Below are 21,699 nucleotides of genomic sequence, written 5' to 3' on the forward strand. Positions count from 1 at the left end.
ACCGGGAAAAACACTACGGGGTCATTACAAATGGGAATAGGAGTTCTTTTTTTCTTTTCCGGACGTCAGTTGTATCGTGTCCTGGTGAATTCTCCTGTTTCGAACGGAGTTCAATGTCACGTTTCTACTTTATTAGAGAGAGGCACTGAACTTTGGGGAACGTGACATCCACCCAGTATTACTAGTAGGTTGATAAATATAAATGTTCTTTTTCCCCCCGTATGATACCTCGCGAAATATAACGATGGCCAACTCCTTAAGTCGAAATTTAAACCCTTCTCACACTACAAGACAGTCCGTCAACATCGCCGCGGCCCGAAGCGCGACCTTCGGTATGACGTTGGCCGAAGGAGGTGGGGTAAGTACGTCACAGCCGGGGGAAGCCCCTATCACGTGAGAGGGGTGCTGCGGGCGACGAGCCCCCGGGGGTGAAGAGAAGTTGATTTGCGTGGGGTGTGGAAACACTACACGACCGGGCAAGCGAGCCGTTTTTTTTTTTGTTTTGTTTTTTCAGAACATCAGAACAACCGCAGAGATGACCATCGATCCACTCCGGACGTTTCCTTTTTTGTCCTTTTTGGCCTCCAAAATAAAAAAAAAAAACTGGGATCCATCGTGGCGTTGCCAAATTAAAACGTCAACCACTTTTCGGGCTTTCGTGCTGTCCATGATGAAACCGTCATGGTTGTGTAAGGATACGTTACGTCACAGACCGGCGGCGCTCGGACGTGAGGAGTGTCGTTACGTTTTTGAAACGGGCACGTCAGACAAGATCTCTGACAAGATCTCTGAAAAACCCAAACCTGTAAGATTCAATTTCAATTCAGTTTTTTTTATATAGCGCCTTTCACAACAAGAATGCCCCAAGGCCCCGAACAAAGGAGTTGTTCCACACCCCCGCCACCCTCTGTGTACAGTAGAGCCCCCTGTACTGACTGGAGGAGCTCACCCAGCTGTGTCTGGAGAGAAGCCGGGGTATCGGCTTCAACCACAGGGCTGGGCGGCTTGTTCCCCACCCCCATCCCCTTCTGTGTACAGAAGAGCCTCCTGGCCTGACTCCAGTAGGAAATGTCACCTGGAGGCAACACACCGGCTTCTTTTAACAGATCACCTCGGGAATCGGGAACAACGGAGCTGTGTGCGGCCGTCTGTACAGAGGGGTTCAGCGCGGGGGGGCTCCGGGCTCGGGTCTGGACCCGGGGGGGGGGGGGCTGTCTGTGTGGAGTCTGCATGTTCTCCCTGTGTTCTTCGGGTCCAAAGACAGGCTTTTGGGCTAAGTGGCTTCTGGGAAAACTGGCCCTGGTGTGTGTGTGTCCTATGATGGAGTGCTGTCCTGTCCAGGGTGTGTGAGTGAATGTGTGTTTGTCATGTGATGGACTGGTTCCTGTCCAGGGTGTGTGAGTGTGTGTGTCTGAGTGTCCTGTGAGGGACTGGTGTCCTATCCAGGTTGTGTGTGTGTGTCCTGTGAGGGACTGGTGTCCTATCTAGGGTGTGTGTATGTCCTGTGATGGACTGGTGTCCTGTCCAGGGTGTGTGAGTGTGTGTGTCTGTGTGTCCTGTGATGGACAGATGGTACCAAGCCTGGACACCCATGAGACACTGGCTTCCTCAGAAGACTCTCACGGAGGGCACACTGTCCCTAACCCGGGTCCAGAAGAATCTACAGTGATCTATAATTCCTGCGCCTCGGAAGGGTTTATGACGTCTATGTCCGGCGCCCGCGCCCGTGGACTGGCGGTTTGGCGTCGCGCTCCGCAGCTCGAGCTTCGGTGCGAGGCAGGGCGGGAGGGAGCCGATGTGGCCTCGGCGCCATCTTTGCTGGTGAGTCAATTGTGACCGTTGCGGTACAATAAACCATCAATAAACCTTTTCCCACCCCGTCCAGTATTTCTGTCGCGGCCCACGTCCCTTACAATCGACAAACTATAAAAAAAACAGTAGCCCTTCGCAACATTACACGCCATTTTTTTATTTTAAACGTCCGCTAGATACGCAGGTGGCTCGATACCTGTCTTATCCTCGCCGGCGTCTTTATACCGGCAAGTGAATTTTATTTGGGGTCCCTCAGAATTGTGACAGAAATGTCAGTGAACCACAATAAAAAACGAAACTTTTTTTTTAAAGGCGGTGAATGGATTTTTTGAGTAACCGTGTAGCGACTAACGTAAGGAAAAAAAGTTGTCTTTCCCTACGAAGACGTTTTGGTACAGGACTTTCTTTAAATATCAGTTGTGCATAGCGTTTTACAAAAAGTTGATGATGATCTTGGAGATAATTGCAAAGGAAAATTGAGATAACTACCAAAACATTACGTGTGAAACGACAGGACAGAACTTTGAACCCACAAAGAAACAAAGGTATGAAATATTGCCTCGTCATGGGGGGTTGATAATTGTAGTAAGTGTTCCTAATTTTCGTAAAGAAATGTATATTATGGGAGTCACACGTGAGATTTAGTGTATATACGTTTCATATTGTGCATATATACGGGGTTAAAAAGTGGAATGAGTATGATTATAAACTCGTGTGTCCTATAATCAGATAATTTTTGAACAAGCTTTGATTAGACAGGTGAAAAACAACATCAGATCCTTTATTTTAATATATTCTCACGTCTGAATATCAGCTTCTCCCCTCTGGCCAACATTTCAGGGCTCCCAGGTGTAGATCCCAAATTGAAACAAATATTAATTTGTTACCCAGTTAAACAGTTAATAGAAGTGAGTGACCAGGGTAAATAAAGGTGGGTCAGTGTAAACTGTTTATTCTGGACCAGACTTCGTCATGTGTGATATGTCATGACTTCTTATATTAAGTTTTATCTTTATATTTAGTTCTACATGTGTAATAGATGCGATGTGTGTCCATAAAAAGGTTTCTCCAGGGGAAAATCAAGTTCGTTTTAAAACCGTGTTTCCTTTTTAGGGTAGGTTTGCATTCCAAGTGTGGGGTTTTTGCCTTTTTGTATTTTTGCTGAGACAAGTTGCCTTTCTTATACGCGGAGGGATCTGCTCGTGAGATGTCCGCTTGGTCCATTTCTGAGCTCAGTATAAGGTGTAGAAAGCATGACTGTCATCATAACCCGCATCTCACCCAGGTGTGGAATAATGTTGTGACTATTGCTTCAGCAATAACATGCTGATTGCATGTTTCTAGATGGGAATAACAGAGATCTCAACTACTGAGGGGCCTTATTAATAAAGTCTCCACAGCCGAAGCGCTGTGTCTCTTTTCAGCTGGCGATAAACCTTTCCTCGATCCTTTGCGGACTTGTTAAACTGTTCATGATCAGAATAAAAAACGCTCACGCTAATACACAAGCACCCGTGTCTCGCCAAAGCTGACAAATAAACAGACGGACAAGCCGCACTGCACGTGTGAACAGGGGAATGAGCGAGCGCGCGGGGATAGGGCGCCTCCTGCGCTTAAAAGCTTACAGCACCTGGTATTCCCAGGCGGTCTCCCATCCAAGTACTACCCAGGCCCATCCCTGTTTAGCTTCCGAGATCAGACAACAGGCGTGCTCAAGGGGGTGTGGCCGTAAGCGAGAGCAAGGCTCGCTGGCACCCTTCTTATTGAGAGGACAGCTCCGTCACCTCTTTTACGACGCTGCTTTTTTTGCCTTGCGTTTTTCTCTTCCCACGTTCTCTCTCTTCACTGCCTTCGTCCCCGCTCTATTTCACTTCAGCCTTTCACTCTTGCTTCCTTCCAATGAGGACGGAGCTGCGGGAGAAAGGGCGCTATAGAGGATCGCTGTGGAGAGCTGCTGCTGTGCTCTGACATCTGAGCTCTGTGGAAAACGATCTCAATACAATTCTGAAAAACACGATTCCCCGAATGCCAGCCGAACAAGTCTCCACAGCCGAAGCGCTGTGTCTCTTTTCAGCTGGCGATAAACCTTTCCTCGATCCTTTGCGGACTTGTTAAACTGTTCATGATCAGAATAAAAAACGCTCACGCTAATACACAAGCACCCGTGTCTCGCCAAAGCTGACAAATAAACAGACGGACAAGCCGCACTGCACGTGTGAACAGGGGAATGAGCGAGCGAGCGGGGATAGGGCGCCTCCTGCGCTTAAAAGCTTACAGCACCTGGTATTCCCAGGCGGTCTCCCATCCAAGTACTAACCAAGCCCATCCCTGTTTAGCTTCCGAGATCAGACGAGATCAGGCGTGCTCAAGGGGGTGTGGCCTTAAGCGAGAGCAAGGCTCGCTGGCACCCTTCTTATTGAGAGGACAGCTCCGTCACCTCTTTTACGACGCTGCTTTTTTTCCCTTGCGTTTTTCTCTTCTTCCCACGTTCTCTCTCTTCACTGCCTTCGTCCCCGCTCTATTTCACTTCAGCCTTTCACTTTTGCTTCCTTCCAATGAGGACGGAGCTGCGGGAGAAAGGGCGCTATAGAGGATCGCTGTGGAGAGCTGCTGCTGTGCTTTGACATCTGAGCTCTGTGGAAAACGATCTCAATACAATTCTGAAAAACGCGACTCTCCGAACGCCAGCCGAACAAGTCTCCACAGCCGAAGCGCTGTGTCTCTTTTCAGCTGGCGATAAACCTTTCCTCGATCCTTTGCGGACTTGTTAAACTGTTCATGATCAGAATAAAAAACGCTCACGCTAATACACAAGCACCCGTGTCTCGCCAAAGCTGACAAATAAACAGACGGACAAGCCGCACTGCACGTGTGAACAGGGGAATGAGCGAGCGAGCGGGGATAGGGCGCCTCCTGCGCTTAAAAGCTTACAGCACCTGGTATTCCCAGGCGGTCTCCCATCCAAGTACTAACCAGGCCCATCCCTGTTTAGCTTCCGAGATCAGACGAGTTCAGGCGTGCTCAAGGGGGTGTGGCCGTAAGCGAGAGCAAGGCTCGCTGGCACCCTTCTTATTGAGAGGACAGCTCCGTCACCTCTTTTACGACGCTGCTTTTTTTCCCTTGCGTTTTTCTCTTCTTCCCACGTTCTCTCTCTTCACTGCCTTCGTCCCCGCTCTATTTCACTTCAGCCTTTCACTCTTGCTTCCTTCCAATGAGGACGGAGCTGCGGGAGAAAGGGCGCTATAGAGGATCGCTGTGGAGAGCTGCTGCTGTGCTTTGACATCTGAGCTCTGTTGAAAACGATCTCAATACAATTCTGAAAAACGCGACTCTCCGAACGCCAGCCGAACAAGTCTCCACAGCCGAAGCGCTGTGTCTCTTTTCAGCTGGCGATAAACCTTTCCTCGATCCTTTGCGGACTTGTAAAACTGTTCCTGATCAGAATAAAAAACGCTCACGCTAATACACAAGCACCCGTGTCTCGCCAAAGCTGACAAATAAACAGACGGACAAGCCGCACTGCACGTGTGAACAGGGGAATGAGCGAGCGAGCGGGGATAGGGCGCCTCCTGCGCTTAAAAGCTTACAGCACCTGGTATTCCCAGGCGGTCTCCCATCCAAGTACTAACCAGGCCCATCCCTGTTTAGCTTCCGAGATCAGACGAGATCAGGTGTGCTCAAGGGGGTGTGGCCGTAAGCGAGAGCAAGGCTCGCTGGCACCCTTCTTATTGAGAGGACAGCTCCGTCACCTCTTTTACGACGCTGCTTTTTTTCCCTTGCGTTTTTCTCTTCTTCCCACGTTCTCTCTCTTCACTGCCTTCGTTCCCGCTCTATTTCACTTCAGCCTTTCACTCTTGCTTCCTTCCAATGAGGACGGAGCTGCGGGAGAAAGGGCGCTATAGAAGATCGCTGTGGAGAGCTGCTGCTGTGCTTTGACATCTGAGCTCTGTTGAAAACGATCTCAATACAATTCTGAAAAACGCGACTCTCCGAACGCCAGCCGAACAAGTCTCCACAGCCGAAGCGTTGTGTCTCTTTTCAGCTGGCGATAAACCTTTCCTCGATCCTTTGCGGACTTGTTAAACTGTTCATGATCAGAATAAAAAACGCTCACGCTAATACACAAGCACCCGTGTCTCGCCAAAGCTGACAAATAAACAGACGGACAAGCCGCACTGCACGTGTGAACAGGGGAATGAGCGAGCGAGCGGGGATAGGGCGCCTCCTGCGCTTAAAAGCTTACAGCACCTGGTATTCCCAGGCGGTCTCCCATCCAAGTACTAACCAGGCCCATCCCTGTTTAGCTTACGAGATCAGACGAGTTCAGGCGTGCTCAAGGGGGTGTGGCCGTAAGCGAGAGCAAGGCTCGCTGGCACCCTTCTTATTGAGAGGACAGCTCCGTCACCTCTTTTATGACGCTGCTTTTTTTCCCTTGCGTTTTTCTCTTCTTCCCACGTTCTCTCTCTTCACTGCCTTCGTCCCTGCTCTATTTCACTTCAGCCTTTCACTCTTGCTTCCTTCCAATGAGGACGGAGCTGCGGGAGAAAGGGCGCTATAGAGGATCGCTGTGGAGAGCTGCTGCTGTGCTTTGACATCTGAGCTCTGTGGAAAACGATCTCAGTACAATTCTGAAAAACGCGACTCTCCGAACGCCAGCCGAACAAGTCTCCACAGCCGAAGCGCTGTGTCTCTTTTCAGCTGGCGATAAACCTTTCCTCGATCCTTTGCGGACTTGTAAAACTGTTCCTGATCAGAATAAAAAACGCTCACGCTAATACACAAGCACCCGTGTCTCGCCAAAGCTGACAAATAAACAGACGGACAAGCCGCACTGCACGTGTGAACAGGGGAATGAGCGAGCGAGCGGGGATAGGGCGCCTCCTGCGCTTAAAAGCTTACAGCACCTGGTATTCCCAGGCGGTCTCCCATCCAAGTACTAACCAGGGACATCCCTGTTTAGCTTCCGAGATCAGACGAGATCAGGCGTGCTCAAGGGGGTGTGGCCGTAAGCGAGACCAAGGCTCGCTGGCACCCTTCTTATTGAGAGGACAGCTCCGTCACCTCTTTTATGACGCTGCTTTTTTTCCCTTGCGTTTTTCTCTTCTTCCCACGTTCTCTCTCTTCACTGCCTTCGTCCCCGCTCTATTTCACTTCAGCCTTTCACTCTTGCTTCCTTCCAATGAGGACGGAGCTGCGGGAGAAAGGGCGCTATAGAGGATCGCTGTGGAGAGCTGCTGCTGTGCTTTGACATCTGAGCTCTGTGGAAAACGATCTCAATACAATTCTGAAAAACGCGACTCTCCGAACGCCAGCCGAACAAGTCTCCACAGCCGAAGCGCTGTGTCTCTTTTCAGCTGGCGATAAACCTTTCCTCGATCCTTTGCGGACTTGTAAAACTGTTCCTGATCAGAATAAAAAACGCTCACGCTAATACACAAGCACCCGTGTCTCGCCAAAGCTGACAAATAAACAGACGGACAAGCCGCACTGCACGTGTGAACAGGGGAATGAGCGAGCGAGCGGGGATAGGGCGCCTCCTGCGCTTAAAAGCTTACAGCACCTGGTATTCCCAGGCGGTCTCGCATCCAAGTACTAACCAGGCCCATCCCTGTTTAGCTTCCGAGATCAGACGAGATCAGGAGTGCTCAAGGGGGTGTGGCCGTAAGCGAGAGCACGGCTCGCTGGCACCCTTCTTATTGAGAGGACAGCTCCGTCACCTCTTTTACGACGCTGCTTTTTTTCCCTTGCGTTTTTCTCTTCTTCCCACGTTCTCTCTCTTCACTGCCTTCGTCCCCGCTCTATTTCACTTCAGCCATTCACTCTTGCTTCCTTCCAATGAGGACGGAGCTGCGGGAGAAAGGGCGCTATAGAGGATCGCTGTGGAGAGCTGCTGCTGTGCTTTGACATCTGAGCTCTGTGGAAAACGATCTCAATACAATTCTGAAAAACGCGACTCTCCGAACGCCAGCCGAACAAGTCTCCACAGCCGAAGCGCTGTGTCTCTTTTCAGCTGGCGATAAACCTTTCCTCGATCCTTTGCGGACTTGTAAATCTGTTCCTGATCAGAATAAAAAACGCTCACGCTAATACACAAGCACCCTTGTCTCGCCAACGCTGACAAATAAACAGACGGACAAGCCGCACTGCACGTGTGAACAGGGGAATGAGCGAGCGAGCGGGGATAGGGCGCCTCCTGCGCTTAAAAGCTTACAGCACCTGGTATTCCCAGGCGGTCTCCCATCCAAGTACTAACCAGGCCCATCCCTGTTTAGCTTCTGAGATCAGACGAGATCAGGCGTGCTCAAGGGGGTGTGGCCGTAAGCGAGAGCAAGGCTCGCTGGCACCCTTCTTATTGAGAGGACAGCTCCGTCACCTCTTTTACGACGCTGCTTTTTTTCCCTTGCGTTTTTCTCTTCTTCCCACGTTCTCTCTCTTCACTGCCTTCGTCCCCGCTCTATTTCACTTCAGCCTTTCACTCTTGCTTCCTTCCAATGAGGACGGAGCTGCGGGAGAAAGGGCGCTATAGAGGATCGCTGTGGAGAGCTGCTGCTGTGCTTTGACATCTGAGCTCTGTGGAAAACGATCTCAATACAATTCTGAAAAACGCGACTCTCCGAACGCCAGCCGAACAAGTCTCCACAGCCGAAGCGCTGTGTCTCTTTTCAGCTGGCGATAAACCTTTCCTCGATCCTTTGCGGACTTGTAAAACTGTTCCTGATCAGAATAAAAAACGCTCACGCTAATACACAAGCACCCTTGTCTCGCCAACGCTGACAAATAAACAGACGGACAAGCCGCACTGCACGTGTGAACAGGGGAATGAGCGAGCGAGCGGGGATAGGGCGCCTCCTGCGCTTAAAAGCTTACAGCACCTGGTATTCCCAGGCGGTCTCCCATCCAAGTACTAACCAGGCCCATCCCTGTTTAGCTTCTGAGATCAGACGAGATCAGGCGTGCTCAAGGGGGTGTGGCCGTAAGCGAGAGCAAGGCTCGCTGGCACCCTTCTTATTGAGAGGACAGCTCCGTCACCTCTTTTACGACGCTGCTTTTTTTCCCTTGCGTTTTTCTCTTCTTCCCACGTTCTCTCTCTTCACTGCCTTCGTCCCCGCTCTATTTCACTTCAGCCTTTCACTCTTGCTTCCTTCCAATGAGGACGGAGCTGCGGGAGAAAGGGCGCTATAGAGGATCGCTGTGGAGAGCTGCTGCTGTGCTTTGACATCTGAGCTCTGTGGAAAACGATCTCAATACAATTCTGAAAAACGCGACTCTCCGATCGCCAGCCGAGCAAGTCTCCACAGCCGAAGCGCTGTGTCTCTTTTCAGCTGGCGATAAACCTTTCCTCGATCCTATGCGGACTTGTAAAACTGTACCTGATCAGAATAAAAAACGCTCACGCTAATACACAAGCACCCGTGTCTCGCCAAAGCTGACAAATAAACAGACGGACAAGCCGCACTGCACGTGTGAACAGGGGAATGAGCGAGCGAGCGGGGATAGGGCGCCTCCTGCGCTTAAAAGCTTACAGCACCTGGTATTCCCAGGCGGTCTCCCATCCAAGTACTAACCAGGCCCATCCCTGTTTAGCTTCCGAGATCAGACGAGATCAGGCGTGCTCAAGGGGGTGTGGCCGTAAGCGAGAGCAAGGCTCGCTGGCACCCTTCTTATTGAGAGGACAGCTCCGTCACCTCTTTTACGACGCTGCTTTTTTTCCCTTGCGTTTTTCTCTTCTTCCCACGTTCTCTCTCTTCACTGCCTTCGTCCCCGCTCTTTTTCACTTCAGCCTTTCACTCTTGCTTCCTTCCAATGAGGACGGAGCTGCGGGAGAAAGGGCGCTATAGAGGATCGCTGTGGAGAGCTGCTGCTGTGCTTTGACATCTGAGCTCTGTGGAAAACGATCTCAATACAATTCTGAAAAACGCGACTCTCCGAACGCCAGCCGAACAAGTCTCCACAGCCGAAGCGCTGTGTCTCTTTTCAGCTGGCGATAAACCTTTCCTCGATCCTTTGCGGACTTGTAAAACTGTTCCTGATCAGAATAAAAAACGCTCACGCTAATACACAAGCACCCTTGTCTCGCCAACGCTGACAAATAAACAGACGGACAAGCCGCACTGCACGTGTGAACAGGGGAATGAGCGAGCGAGCGGGGATAGGGCGCCTCCTGCGCTTAAAAGCTTACGGCACCTGGTATTCCCAGGCGGTCTCCCATCCAAGTACTAACCAGGCCCATCCCTGTTTAGCTTCTGAGATCAGACGAGATCAGGCGTGCTCAAGGGGGTGTGGCCGTAAGCGAGAGCAAGGCTCGCTGGCACCCTTCTTATTGAGAGGACAGCTCCGTCACCTCTTTTACGACGCTGCTTTTTTTCCCTTGCGTTTTTCTCTTCTTCCCACGTTCTCTCTCTTCACTGCCTTCGTCCCCGCTCTATTTCACTTCAGCCTTTCACTCTTACTTCCTTCCAATGAGGACGGAGCTGCGGGAGAAAGGGCGCTATAGAGGATCGCTGTGGAGAGCTGCTGCTGTGCTTTGACATCTGAGCTCTGTGGAAAACGATCTCAATACAATTCTGAAAAACGCGACTCTCCGAACGCCAGCCGAACAAGTCTCCACAGCCGAAGCGCTGTGTCTCTTTTCAGCTGGCGATAAACCTTTCCTCGATCCTTTGCGGACTTGTAAAACTGTTCCTGATCAGAATAAAAAACGCTCACGCTAATACACAAGCACCCTTGTCTCGCCAACGCTGACAAATAAACAGACGGACAAGCCGCACTGCACGTGTGAACAGGGGAATGAGCGAGCGAGCGGGGATAGGGCGCCTCCTGCGCTTAAAAGCTTACAGCACCTGGTATTCCCAGGCGGTCTCCCATCCAAGTACTAACCAGGCCCATCCCTGTTTAGCTTCTGAGATCAGACGAGATCAGGCGTGCTCAAGGGGGTGTGGCCGTAAGCGAGAGCAAGGCTCGCTGGCACCCTTCTTATTGAGAGGACAGCTCCGTCACCTCTTTTACGACGCTGCTTTTTTTCCCTTGCGTTTTTCTCTTCTTCCCACGTTCTCTCTCTTCACTGCCTTCGTCCCCGCTCTATTTCACTTCAGCCTTTCACTCTTGCTTCCTTCCAATGAGGACGGAGCTGCGGGAGAAAGGGCGCTATAGAGGATCGCTGTGGAGAGCTGCTGCTGTGCTTTGACATCTGAGCTCTGTGGAAAACGATCTCAATACAATTCTGAAAAACGCGACTCTCCGAACGCCAGCCGAACAAGTCTCCACAGCCGAAGCGCTGTGTCTCTTTTCAGCTGGCGATAAACCTTTCCTCGATCCTATGCGGACTTGTAAAACTGTACCTGATCAGAATAAAAAACGCTCACGCTAATACACAAGCACCCGTGTCTCGCCAAAGCTGACAAATAAACAGACGGACAAGCCGCACTGCACGTGTGAACAGGGGAATGAGCGAGCGAGCGGGGATAGGGCGCCTCCTGCGCTTAAAAGCTTACAGCACCTGGTATTCCCAGGCGGTCTCCCATCCAAGTACTAACCAGGCCCATCCCTGTTTAGCTTCCGAGATCAGACGAGATCAGGCGTGCTCAAGGGGGTGTGGCCGTAAGCGAGACCAAGGCTCGCTGGCACCCTTCTTATTGAGAGGACAGCTCCGTCACCTCTTTTATGACGCTGCTTTTTTTCCCTTGCGTTTTTCTCTTCTTCCCACGTTCTCTCTCTTCACTGCCTTCGTCCCCGCTCTATTTCACTTCAGCCTTTCACTCTTGCTTCCTTCCAATGAGGACGGAGCTGCGGGAGAAAGGGCGCTATAGAGGATCGCTGTGGAGAGCTGCTGCTGTGCTTTGACATCTGAGCTCTGTGGAAAACGATCTCAATACAATTCTGAAAAACGCGACTCTCCGAACGCCAGCCGAACAAGTCTCCACAGCCGAAGCGCTGTGTCTCTTTTCAGCTGGCGATAAACCTTTCCTCGATCCTTTGCGGACTTGTAAAACTGTTCCTGATCAGAATAAAAAACGCTCACGCTAATACACAAGCACCCTTGTCTCGCCAACGCTGACAAATAAACAGACGGACAAGCCGCACTGCACGTGTGAACAGGGGAATGAGCGAGCGAGCGGGGATAGGGCGCCTCCTGCGCTTAAAAGCTTACAGCACCTGGTATTCCCAGGCGGTCTCCCATCCAAGTACTAACCAGGCCCATCCCTGTTTAGCTTCTGAGATCAGACGAGATCAGGCGTGCTCAAGGGGGTGTGGCCGTAAGCGAGAGCAAGGCTCGCTGGCACCCTTCTTATTGAGAGGACAGCTCCGTCACCTCTTTTACGACGCTGCTTTTTTTCCCTTGCGTTTTTCTCTTCTTCCCACGTTCTCTCTCTTCACTGCCTTCGTCCCCGCTCTATTTCACTTCAGCCTTTCACTCTTGCTTCCTTCCAATGAGGACGGAGCTGCGGGAGAAAGGGCGCTATAGAGGATCGCTGTGGAGAGCTGCTGCTGTGCTTTGACATCTGAGCTCTGTGGAAAACGATCTCAATACAATTCTGAAAAACGCGACTCTCCGAACGCCAGCCGAACAAGTCTCCACAGCCGAAGCGCTGTGTCTCTTTTCAGCTGGCGATAAACCTTTCCTCGATCCTATGCGGACTTGTAAAACTGTACCTGATCAGAATAAAAAACGCTCACGCTAATACACAAGCACCCGTGTCTCGCCAAAGCTGACAAATAAACAGACGGACAAGCCGCACTGCACGTGTGAACAGGGGAATGAGCGAGCGAGCGGGGATAGGGCGCCTCCTGCGCTTAAAAGCTTACAGCACCTGGTATTCCCAGGCGGTCTCCCATCCAAGTACTAACCAGGCCCATCCCTGTTTAGCTTCCGAGATCAGACGAGATCAGGCGTGCTCAAGGGGGTGTGGCCGTAAGCGAGACCAAGGCTCGCTGGCACCCTTCTTATTGAGAGGACAGCTCCGTCACCTCTTTTATGACGCTGCTTTTTTTCCCTTGCGTTTTTCTCTTCTTCCCACGTTCTCTCTCTTCACTGCCTTCGTCCCCGCTCTATTTCACTTCAGCCTTTCACTCTTGCTTCCTTCCAATGAGGACGGAGCTGCGGGAGAAAGGGCGCTATAGAGGATCGCTGTGGAGAGCTGCTGCTGTGCTTTGACATCTGAGCTCTGTGGAAAACGATCTCAATACAATTCTGAAAAACGCGACTCTCCGAACGCCAGCCGAACAAGTCTCCACAGCCGAAGCGCTGTGTCTCTTTTCAGCTGGCGATAAACCTTTCCTCGATCCTTTGCGGACTTGTAAAACTGTTCCTGATCAGAATAAAAAACGCTCACGCTAATACACAAGCACCCGTGTCTCGCCAAAGCTGACAAATAAACAGACGGACAAGCCGCACTGCACGTGTGAACAGGGGAATGAGCGAGCGAGCGGGGATAGGGCGCCTCCTGCGCTTAAAAGCTTACAGCACCTGGTATTCCCAGGCGGTCTCGCATCCAAGTACTAACCAGGCCCATCCCTGTTTAACTTCCGAGATCAGACGAGATCAGGAGTGCTCAAGGGGGTGTGGCCGTAAGCGAGAGCACGGCTCGCTGGCACCCTTCTTATTGAGAGGACAGCTCCGTCACCTCTTTTACGACGCTGCTTTTTTTCCCTTGCGTTTTTCTCTTCTTCCCACGTTCTCTCTCTTCACTGCCTTCGTCCCCGCTCTATTTCACTTCAGCCATTCACTCTTGCTTCCTTCCAATGAGGACGGAGCTGCGGGAGAAAGGGCGCTATAGAGGATCGCTGTGGAGAGCTGCTGCTGTGCTTTGACATCTGAGCTCTGTGGAAAACGATCTCAATACAATTCTGAAAAACGCGACTCTCCGAACGCCAGCCGAACAAGTCTCCACAGCCGAAGCGCTGTGTCTCTTTTCAGCTGGCGATAAACCTTTCCTCGATCCTTTGCGGACTTGTAAATCTGTTCCTGATCAGAATAAAAAACGCTCACGCTAATACACAAGCACCCTTGTCTCGCCAACGCTGACAAATAAACAGACGGACAAGCCGCACTGCACGTGTGAACAGGGGAATGAGCGAGCGAGCGGGGATAGGGCGCCTCCTGCGCTTAAAAGCTTACAGCACCTGGTATTCCCAGGCGGTCTCCCATCCAAGTACTAACCAGGCCCATCCCTGTTTAGCTTCTGAGATCAGACGAGATCAGGCGTGCTCAAGGGGGTGTGGCCGTAAGCGAGAGCAAGGCTCGCTGGCACCCTTCTTATTGAGAGGACAGCTCCGTCACCTCTTTTACGACGCTGCTTTTTTTCCCTTGCGTTTTTCTCTTCTTCCCACGTTCTCTCTCTTCACTGCCTTCGTCCCCGCTCTATTTCACTTCAGCCTTTCACTCTTGCTTCCTTCCAATGAGGACGGAGCTGCGGGAGAAAGGGCGCTATAGAGGATCGCTGTGGAGAGCTGCTGCTGTGCTTTGACATCTGAGCTCTGTGGAAAACGATCTCTATACAATTCTGAAAAACGCGACTCTCCGAACGCCAGCCGAACAAGTCTCCACAGCCGAAGCGCTGTGTCTCTTTTCAGCTGGCGATAAACCTTTCCTCGATCCTTTGCGGACTTGTAAAACTGTTCCTGATCAGAATAAAAAACGCTCACGCTAATACACAAGCACCCTTGTCTCGCCAACGCTGACAAATAAACAGACGGACAAGCCGCACTGCACGTGTGAACAGGGGAATGAGCGAGCGAGCGGGGATAGGGCGCCTCCTGCGCTTAAAAGCTTACAGCACCTGGTACTCCCAGGCGGTCTCCCATCCAAGTACTAACCAGGCCCATCCCTGTTTAGCTTCTGAGATCAGACGAGATCAGGCGTGCTCAAGGGGGTGTGGCCGTAAGCGAGAGCAAGGCTCGCTGGCACCCTTCTTATTGAGAGGACAGCTCCGTCACCTCTTTTACGACGCTGCTTTTTTTCCCTTGCGTTTTTCTCTTCTTCCCACGTTCTCTCTCTTCACTGCCTTCGTCCCCGCTCTATTTCACTTCAGCCTTTCACTCTTGCTTCCTTCCAATGAGGACGGAGCTGCGGGAGAAAGGGCGCTATAGAGGATCGCTGTGGAGAGCTGCTGCTGTGCTTTGACATCTGAGCTCTGTGGAAAACGATCTCAATACAATTCTGAAAAACGCGACTCTCCGATCGCCAGCCGAACAAGTCTCCACAGCCGAAGCGCTGTGTCTCTTTTCAGCTGGCGATAAACCTTTCCTCGATCCTATGCGGACTTGTAAAACTGTACCTGATCAGAATAAAAAACGCTCACGCTAATACACAAGCACCCGTGTCTCGCCAAAGCTGACAAATAAACAGACGGACAAGCCGCACTGCACGTGTGAACAGGGGAATGAGCGAGCGAGCGGGGATAGGGCGCCTCCTGCGCTTAAAAGCTTACAGCACCTGGTATTCCCAGGCGGTCTCCCATCCAAGTACTAACCAGGCCCATCCCTGTTTAGCTTCCGAGATCAGACGAGATCAGGCGTGCTCAAGGGGGTGTGGCCGTAAGCGAGAGCAAGGCTCGCTGGCACCCTTCTTATTGAGAGGACAGCTCCGTCACCTCTTTTACGACGCTGCTTTTTTTCCCTTGCGTTTTTCTCTTCTTCCCACGTTCTCTCTCTTCACTGCCTTCGTCCCCGCTCTTTTTCACTTCAGCCTTTCACTCTTGCTTCCTTCCAATGAGGACGGAGCTGCGGGAGAAAGGGCGCTATAGAGGATCGCTGTGGAGAGCTGCTGCTGTGCTTTGACATCTGAGCTCTGTGGAAAACGATCTCAATACAATTCTGAAAAACGCGACTCTCCGAACGCCAGCCGAACAAGTCTCCACAGCCGAAGCGCTGTGTCTCTTTTCAGCTGGCGATAAACCTTTCCTCGATCCTTTGCGGACTTGTAAAACTGTTCCTGATCAGAATAAAAAACGCTCACGCTAATACACAAGCACCCTTGTCTCGCCAACGCTGACAAATAAACAGACGGACAAGCCGCACTGCACGTGTGAACAGGGGAATGAGCGAGCGAGCGGGGATAGGGCGCCTCCTGCGCTTAAAAGCTTACAGCACCTGGTATTCCCAGGCGGTCTCCCATCCAAGTACTAACCAGGCCCATCCCTGTTTAGCTTCTGAGATCAGACGAGATCAGGCGTGCTCAAGGGGGTGTGGCCGTAAGCGAGAGCAAGGCTCGCTGGCACCCTTCTTATTGAGAGGACAGCTCCGTCACCTCTTTTACGACGCTGCTTTTTTTCCCTTGCGTTTTTCTCTTCTTCCCACGTTCTCTCTCTTCACTGCCTTCGTCCCCGCTCTATTTCACTTCAGCCTTTCACTCTTACTTCCTTCCAATGAGGACGGAGCTGCGGGAGAAAGGGCGCTATAGAGGATCGCTGTGGAGAGCTGCTGCTGTGCTTTGACATCTGAGCTCTGTGGAAAACGATCTCAATACAATTCTGAAAAACGCGACTCTCCGAACGCCAGCCGAACAAGTCTCCACAGCCGAAGCGCTGTGTCTCTTTTCAGCTGGCGATAAACCTTTCCTCGATCCTTTGCGGACTTGTAAAACTGTTCCTGATCAGAATAAAAAACGCTCACGCTAATACACAAGCACCCTTGTCTCGCCAACGCTGACAAATAAACAGACGGACAAGCCGCACTGCACGTGTGAACAGGGGAATGAGCGAGCGAGCGGGGATAGGGCGCCTCCTGCGCTTAAAAGCTTACAGCACCTGGTATTCCCAGGCGGTCTCCCATCCAAGTACTAACCAGGCCCATCCCTGTTTAGCTTCTGAGATCAGACGAGATCAGGCGTGCTCAAGGGGGTGTGGCCGTAAGCGAGAGCAAGGCTCGCTGGCACCCTTCTTATTGAGAGGACAGCTCCGTCACCTCTTTTACGACGCTGCTTTTTTTCCCTTGCGTTTTTCTCTTCTTCCCACGTTCTCTCTCTTCACTGCCTTCGTCCCCGCTCTATTTCACTTCAGCCTTTCACTCTTGCTTCCTTCCAATGAGGACGGAGCTGCGGGAGAAAGGGCGCTATAGAGGATCGCTGTGGAGAGCTGCTGCTGTGCTTTGACATCTGAGCTCTGTGGAAAACGATCTCAATACAATTCTGAAAAACGCGACTCTCCGAACGCCAGCCGAACAAGTCTCCACAGCCGAAGCGCTGTGTCTCTTTTCAGCTGGCGATAAACCTTTCCTCGATCCTATGCGGACTTGTAAAACTGTACCTGATCAGAATAAAAAACGCTCACGCTAATACACAAGCACCCGTGTCTCGCCAAAGCTGACAAATAAACAGACGGACAAGCCGCACTGCACGTGTGAACAGGGGAATGAGCGAGCGAGCGGGGATAGGGCGCCTCCTGCGCTTAAAAGCTTACAGCACCTGGTATTCCCAGGCGGTCTCCCATCCAAGTACTAACCAGGCCCATCCCTGTTTAGCTTCCGAGATCAGACGAGATCAGGCGTGCTCAAGGGGGTGTGGCCGTAAGCGAGAGCAAGGCTCGCTGGCACCCTTCTTATTGAGAGGACAGCTCCGTCACCTCTTTTACGACGCTGCTTTTTTTCCCTTGCGTTTTTCTCTTCTTCCCACGTTCTCTCTCTTCACTGCCTTCGTCCCCGCTCTATTTCACTTCAGCCTTTTACTCTTGCTTCCTTCCAATGAGGACGGAGCTGCGGGAGAAAGGGCGCTATAGAGGATCGCTGTGGAGAGCTGCTGCTGTGCTTTGACATCTGAGCTCTGTGGAAAACGATCTCAATACAATTCTGAAAAACGCGACTCTCCGAACGCCAGCCGAACAAGTCTCCACAGCCGAAGCGCTGTGTCTCTTTTCAGCTGGCGATAAACCTTTCCTCGATCCTTTGCGGACTTGTAAAACTGTTCCTGATCAGAATAAAAAACGCTCACGCTAATACACAAGCACCCGTGTCTCGCCAAAGCTGACAAATAAACAGACGGACAAGCCGCACTGCACGTGTGAACAGGGGAATGAGCGAGCGAGCGGGGATAGGGCGCCTCCTGCGCTTAAAAGCTTACAGCACCTGGTATTCCCAGGCGGTCTCCCATTCAAGTACTAACCAGGCCCATCCCTGTTTAGCTTCTGAGATCAGACGAGATCAGGCGTGCTCAAGGGGGTGTGGCCATAAGCGAGAGCAAGGCTCGCTGGCACCCTTCTTATTGAGAGGACAGCTCCGTCACCTCTTTTACGACGCTGCTTTTTTTCCCTTGCGTTTTTCTCTTCTTCCCACGTTCTCTCTCTTCACTGCCTTCGTCCCCGCTCTATTTCACTTCAGCCTTTCACTCTTGCTTCCTTCCAATGAGGACGGAGCTGCGGGAGAAAGGGCGCTATAGAGGATCGCTGTGGAGAGCTGCTGCTGTGCTTTGACATCTGAGCTCTGTTGAAAACGATCTCAATACAATTCTGAAAAACGCGACTCTCCGAACGCCAGCCGAACAACTCTCCACAGCCGAAACGCTGTGTCTCTTTTCAGCTGGCGATAAACCTTTCCTCGATCCTTTGCGGACTTGTAAAACTGTTCCTGATCAGAATAAAAAACGCTCACGCTAATACACAAGCACCCGTGTCTCGCCAAAGCTGACAAATAAACAGACGGACAAGCCGCACTGCACGTGTGAACAGGGGAATGAGCGAGCGAGCGAGCGGGGATAGGGCGCCTCCTGCGCTTAAAAGCTTACAGCACCTGGTATTCCCAGGCGGTCTCCCATCCAAGTACTAACCAGGCCCATCCCTGTTTAGCTTCCGAGATGAGACGAGATCAGGCGTGCTCAAGGGGGTGTGGCCGTAAGCGAGAGCAAGGCTCGCTGGCACCCTTCTTATTGAGAGGACAGCTCCGTCACCTCTTTTACGACGCTGCTTTTTTTCCCTTGCGTTTTTCTCTTCTTCCCACGTTCTCTCTCTTCACTGCCTTCGTCCCCGCTCTATTTCACTTCAGCCTTTCACTCTTGCTTCCTTCCAATGAGGACGGAGCTGCGGGAGAAAGGGCGCTATAGAGGATCGCTGTGGAGAGCTGCTGCTGTGCTTTGACATCTGAGCTCTGTGTAAAACGATCTCAATACAATTCTGAAAAACGCGACTCTCCGAACGCCAGCCGAACAAGTCTCCACAGCCGAAGCGCTGTGTCTCTTTTCAGCTGGCGATAAACCTTTCCTCGATCCTTTGCGGACTTGTAAAACTGTTCCTGATCAGAATAAAAAACGCTCACGCTAATACACAAGCACCCGTGTCTCGCCAAAGCTGACAAATAAACAGACGGACAAGCCGCACTGCACGTGTGAACAGGGGAATGAGCGAGCGAGCGGGGATAGGGCGCCTCCTTCACCTAAAAGCTTACAGCACCTGGTATTCCCAGGCGGTCTCCCATCCAAGTACTAACCAGACCCATCCCTGTTTAGCTTCCGAGATCAGACGAGTTCAGGCGTGCTCAAGGGGGTGTGGCCGTAAGCGAGAGCAAGGCTCGCTGGCACCCTTCTTATTGAGAGGACAGCTCCGTCACCTCTTTTACGACGCTGCTTTTTTTCCCTTGCGTTTTTCTCTTCTTCCCACGTTCTCTCTCTTCACTGCCTTCGTCCCCGCTCTATTTCACTTCAGCCTTTCACTCTTGCTTCCTTCCAATGAGGACGGAGCTGCGGGAGAAAGGGCGCTATAGAGGATCGCTGTGGAGAGCTGCTGCTGTGCTTTGACATCTGAGCTCTGTGTAAAACGATCTCAATACAATTCTGAAAAACGCGACTCTCCGAACGCCAGCCGAACAAGTCTCCACAGCCGAAGCGCTGTGTCTCTTTTCAGCTGGCGATAAACCTTTCCTCGATCCTTTGCGGACTTGTAAAACTGTTCCTGATCAGAATAAAAAACGCTCACGCTAATACACAAGCACCCGCGTCTCGCCAAAGCTGACAAATAAACAGACGGACAAGCCGCACTGCACGTGTGAACAGGGGAATGAGCGAGCGAGCGGGGAAAGGGCGCCTCCTGCGCTTAAAAGCTTACAGCACCTGGTATTCCCAGGCGGTCTCCCATCCAAGTACTAACCAGGCCCATCCCTGTTTAGCTTCCGAGATCAGACGAGATCAGGCGTGCTCAAGGGGGTGTGGACGTAAGCGAGAGCAAGGCTCGCTGGCACCCTTCTTATTGAGAGGACAGCTCCGTCACCTCTTTTACGACGCTGCTTTTTTTCCCTTGCGTTTTTCTCTTCTTCCCACGTTCTCTCTCTTCACTGCCTTCGTCCCCGCTCTTTTTCACTTCAGCCTTTCACTCTTGCTTCCTTCCAATGAGGACGGAGCTGCGGGAGAAAGGGCGCTATAGAGGATCGCTGTGGAGAGCTGCTGCTGTGCTTTGACATCTGAGCTCTGTGGAAAACGATCTCAATACAATTCTGAAAAACGCGACTCTCCGAACGCCAGCCGAACAAGTCTCCACAGCCGAAGCGCTGTGTCTCTTTTCAGCCGGCGATAAACCTTTCCTCGATCCTTTGCGGACTTGTAAAACTGTTCCTGATCAGAATAAAAAACGCTCACGCTAATACACAAGCACCCGTGTCTCGCCAAAGCTGACAAATAAAGAGACGGACAAGCTGCACTGCACGTGTGAACAGGGGAATGAGCGAGCGAGCGGGGATAGGGCGCCTCCTGCGCTTAAAAGCTTACAGCACCTGGTATTCCCAGGCGGTCTCCCATCCAAGTACTAACCAGGCCCATCCCTGTTTAGCTTCTGAGATCAGACGAGATCAGGCGTGCTCAAGGGGGTGTGGCCGTAAGCGAGAGCAAGGCTCGCTGGCACCCTTCTTATTGAGAGGACAGCTACGTCACCTCTTTTACGACGCTGCTTTTTTTCCCTTGCGTTTTTCTCTTCTTCCCACGTTCTCTCTCTTCACTGCCTTCGTCCCCGCTCTATTTCACTTCAGCCTTTCACTCTTGCTTCCTTCCAATGAGGACGGAGCTGCGGGAGAAAGGGCGCTATAGAGGATCGCTGTGGAGAGCTGCTGCTGTGCTTTGACATCTGAGCTCTGTGGAAAACGATCTCAATACAATTCTGAAAAACGCGACTCTCCGAACGCCAGCCGAACAAGTCTCCACAGCCGAAGCGCTGTGTCTCTTTTCAGCTGGCGATAAACCTTTCCTCGATCCTTTGCAGACTTGTAAAACTGTTCCTGATCAGAATAAAAAACGCTCACGCTAATACACAAGCACCCGTGTCTCGCCAAAGCTGACAAATAAACAGACGGAGAAGCCGCACTGCACGTGTGAACAGGGGAATGAGCGAGCGAGCGGGGATAGGGCGCCTCCTGCGCTTAAAAGCTTACAGCACCTGGTATTCCCAGGCGGTCTCCCATCCAAGTACTAACCAGGCCCATCCCTGTTTAGCTTCCGAGATCAGACGAGATCAGGCGTGCTCAAGGGGGTGTGGCCGTAAGCGAGAGCAAGGCTCGCTGGCACCCTTCTTATTGAGAGGACAGCTCCGTCACCTCTTTTACGACGCTGCTTTTTTTCCCTTGCGTTTTTCTCTTCTTCCCACGTTCGATCTCTTCACTGCCTTCGTCCCCGCTCTATTTCACTTCAGCCTTTCACTCTTGCTTCCTTCCAATGAGGACGGAGCTGCGGGAGAAAGGGCGCTATAGAGGATCGCTGTGGAGAGCTGCTGCTGTGCTTTGACATCTGAGCTCTGTGGAAAACGATCTCAATACAATTCTGAAAAACGCGACTCTCCGAACGCCAGCCGAACAAGTCTCCACAGCCGAAGCGCTGTGTCTCTTTTCAGCTGGCGATAAAGCTTTCCTCGATCCTTTGCGGACTTGTAAAACTGTTCCTGATCAGAATAAAAAACGCTCACGCTAATACACAAGCACCCGTGTCTC

At 51.7% G+C, this 21,699-nt stretch overlaps 18 non-coding genes and 10 pseudogenes across 18 annotated transcripts; all 28 read right to left on the reverse strand.

Moving 5' to 3' along the window:
* Positions 1-3,430: 3,430 nt before the first annotated feature.
* LOC148671398 (5S ribosomal RNA) lies at positions 3,431-3,546 on the reverse strand (annotated as a pseudogene).
* Positions 3,547-4,080: 534 nt separating this feature from the next.
* Positions 4,081-4,199, reverse strand: LOC148671399 (5S ribosomal RNA; annotated as a pseudogene).
* Positions 4,200-4,736: 537 nt separating this feature from the next.
* Positions 4,737-4,855, reverse strand: LOC148671400 (5S ribosomal RNA; annotated as a pseudogene).
* Positions 4,856-5,392: 537 nt separating this feature from the next.
* Positions 5,393-5,511, reverse strand: LOC148671401 (5S ribosomal RNA). The gene has a single exon (XR_015938773.1). It is a non-coding gene; the product is annotated as a 5S ribosomal RNA (ribosomal RNA).
* Positions 5,512-6,048: 537 nt separating this feature from the next.
* LOC148671402 (5S ribosomal RNA) lies at positions 6,049-6,167 on the reverse strand (annotated as a pseudogene).
* Positions 6,168-6,704: 537 nt separating this feature from the next.
* LOC148671403 (5S ribosomal RNA) lies at positions 6,705-6,823 on the reverse strand (annotated as a pseudogene).
* A 537-nt stretch (positions 6,824-7,360) lies between these two features.
* Positions 7,361-7,479, reverse strand: LOC148671404 (5S ribosomal RNA; annotated as a pseudogene).
* Positions 7,480-8,016: 537 nt separating this feature from the next.
* Positions 8,017-8,135, reverse strand: LOC148671405 (5S ribosomal RNA). The gene has a single exon (XR_015938807.1). It is a non-coding gene; the product is annotated as a 5S ribosomal RNA (ribosomal RNA).
* A 537-nt stretch (positions 8,136-8,672) lies between these two features.
* On the reverse strand, positions 8,673-8,791 carry LOC148671406 (5S ribosomal RNA). Its single transcript, XR_015938809.1, has one exon. It is a non-coding gene; the product is annotated as a 5S ribosomal RNA (ribosomal RNA).
* Positions 8,792-9,328: 537 nt separating this feature from the next.
* LOC148671407 (5S ribosomal RNA) lies at positions 9,329-9,447 on the reverse strand. Its single transcript, XR_015937943.1, has one exon. It is a non-coding gene; the product is annotated as a 5S ribosomal RNA (ribosomal RNA).
* A 537-nt stretch (positions 9,448-9,984) lies between these two features.
* On the reverse strand, positions 9,985-10,103 carry LOC148671408 (5S ribosomal RNA). Its single transcript, XR_015938710.1, has one exon. It is a non-coding gene; the product is annotated as a 5S ribosomal RNA (ribosomal RNA).
* Positions 10,104-10,640: 537 nt separating this feature from the next.
* Positions 10,641-10,759, reverse strand: LOC148671409 (5S ribosomal RNA). Its single transcript, XR_015938810.1, has one exon. It is a non-coding gene; the product is annotated as a 5S ribosomal RNA (ribosomal RNA).
* Positions 10,760-11,296: 537 nt separating this feature from the next.
* Positions 11,297-11,415, reverse strand: LOC148671410 (5S ribosomal RNA). Its single transcript, XR_015937944.1, has one exon. It is a non-coding gene; the product is annotated as a 5S ribosomal RNA (ribosomal RNA).
* A 537-nt stretch (positions 11,416-11,952) lies between these two features.
* LOC148671411 (5S ribosomal RNA) lies at positions 11,953-12,071 on the reverse strand. Its single transcript, XR_015938811.1, has one exon. It is a non-coding gene; the product is annotated as a 5S ribosomal RNA (ribosomal RNA).
* Positions 12,072-12,608: 537 nt separating this feature from the next.
* Positions 12,609-12,727, reverse strand: LOC148671412 (5S ribosomal RNA). The gene has a single exon (XR_015937945.1). It is a non-coding gene; the product is annotated as a 5S ribosomal RNA (ribosomal RNA).
* A 537-nt stretch (positions 12,728-13,264) lies between these two features.
* On the reverse strand, positions 13,265-13,383 carry LOC148671413 (5S ribosomal RNA; annotated as a pseudogene).
* A 537-nt stretch (positions 13,384-13,920) lies between these two features.
* Positions 13,921-14,039, reverse strand: LOC148671414 (5S ribosomal RNA). Its single transcript, XR_015938812.1, has one exon. It is a non-coding gene; the product is annotated as a 5S ribosomal RNA (ribosomal RNA).
* A 537-nt stretch (positions 14,040-14,576) lies between these two features.
* LOC148671415 (5S ribosomal RNA) lies at positions 14,577-14,695 on the reverse strand. The gene has a single exon (XR_015939151.1). It is a non-coding gene; the product is annotated as a 5S ribosomal RNA (ribosomal RNA).
* A 537-nt stretch (positions 14,696-15,232) lies between these two features.
* On the reverse strand, positions 15,233-15,351 carry LOC148671416 (5S ribosomal RNA). Its single transcript, XR_015937947.1, has one exon. It is a non-coding gene; the product is annotated as a 5S ribosomal RNA (ribosomal RNA).
* Positions 15,352-15,888: 537 nt separating this feature from the next.
* LOC148671417 (5S ribosomal RNA) lies at positions 15,889-16,007 on the reverse strand. Its single transcript, XR_015938813.1, has one exon. It is a non-coding gene; the product is annotated as a 5S ribosomal RNA (ribosomal RNA).
* A 537-nt stretch (positions 16,008-16,544) lies between these two features.
* Positions 16,545-16,663, reverse strand: LOC148671418 (5S ribosomal RNA). The gene has a single exon (XR_015938814.1). It is a non-coding gene; the product is annotated as a 5S ribosomal RNA (ribosomal RNA).
* A 537-nt stretch (positions 16,664-17,200) lies between these two features.
* LOC148671419 (5S ribosomal RNA) lies at positions 17,201-17,319 on the reverse strand. The gene has a single exon (XR_015937948.1). It is a non-coding gene; the product is annotated as a 5S ribosomal RNA (ribosomal RNA).
* A 537-nt stretch (positions 17,320-17,856) lies between these two features.
* LOC148671420 (5S ribosomal RNA) lies at positions 17,857-17,975 on the reverse strand. Its single transcript, XR_015938061.1, has one exon. It is a non-coding gene; the product is annotated as a 5S ribosomal RNA (ribosomal RNA).
* Positions 17,976-18,516: 541 nt separating this feature from the next.
* On the reverse strand, positions 18,517-18,635 carry LOC148671421 (5S ribosomal RNA; annotated as a pseudogene).
* A 537-nt stretch (positions 18,636-19,172) lies between these two features.
* Positions 19,173-19,291, reverse strand: LOC148671422 (5S ribosomal RNA; annotated as a pseudogene).
* Positions 19,292-19,828: 537 nt separating this feature from the next.
* Positions 19,829-19,947, reverse strand: LOC148671423 (5S ribosomal RNA; annotated as a pseudogene).
* Positions 19,948-20,484: 537 nt separating this feature from the next.
* On the reverse strand, positions 20,485-20,603 carry LOC148671424 (5S ribosomal RNA). The gene has a single exon (XR_015938815.1). It is a non-coding gene; the product is annotated as a 5S ribosomal RNA (ribosomal RNA).
* A 537-nt stretch (positions 20,604-21,140) lies between these two features.
* Positions 21,141-21,259, reverse strand: LOC148671425 (5S ribosomal RNA). The gene has a single exon (XR_015937949.1). It is a non-coding gene; the product is annotated as a 5S ribosomal RNA (ribosomal RNA).
* Positions 21,260-21,699: the final 440 nt, after the last annotated feature.

Source organism: Lepisosteus platostomus, chromosome 5 (genome assembly GCF_059453375.1).
Source record: "Lepisosteus platostomus isolate fLepPlt1 chromosome 5, fLepPlt1.hap1, whole genome shotgun sequence".
NCBI lineage: Eukaryota > Metazoa > Chordata > Actinopteri > Semionotiformes > Lepisosteidae > Lepisosteus > Lepisosteus platostomus.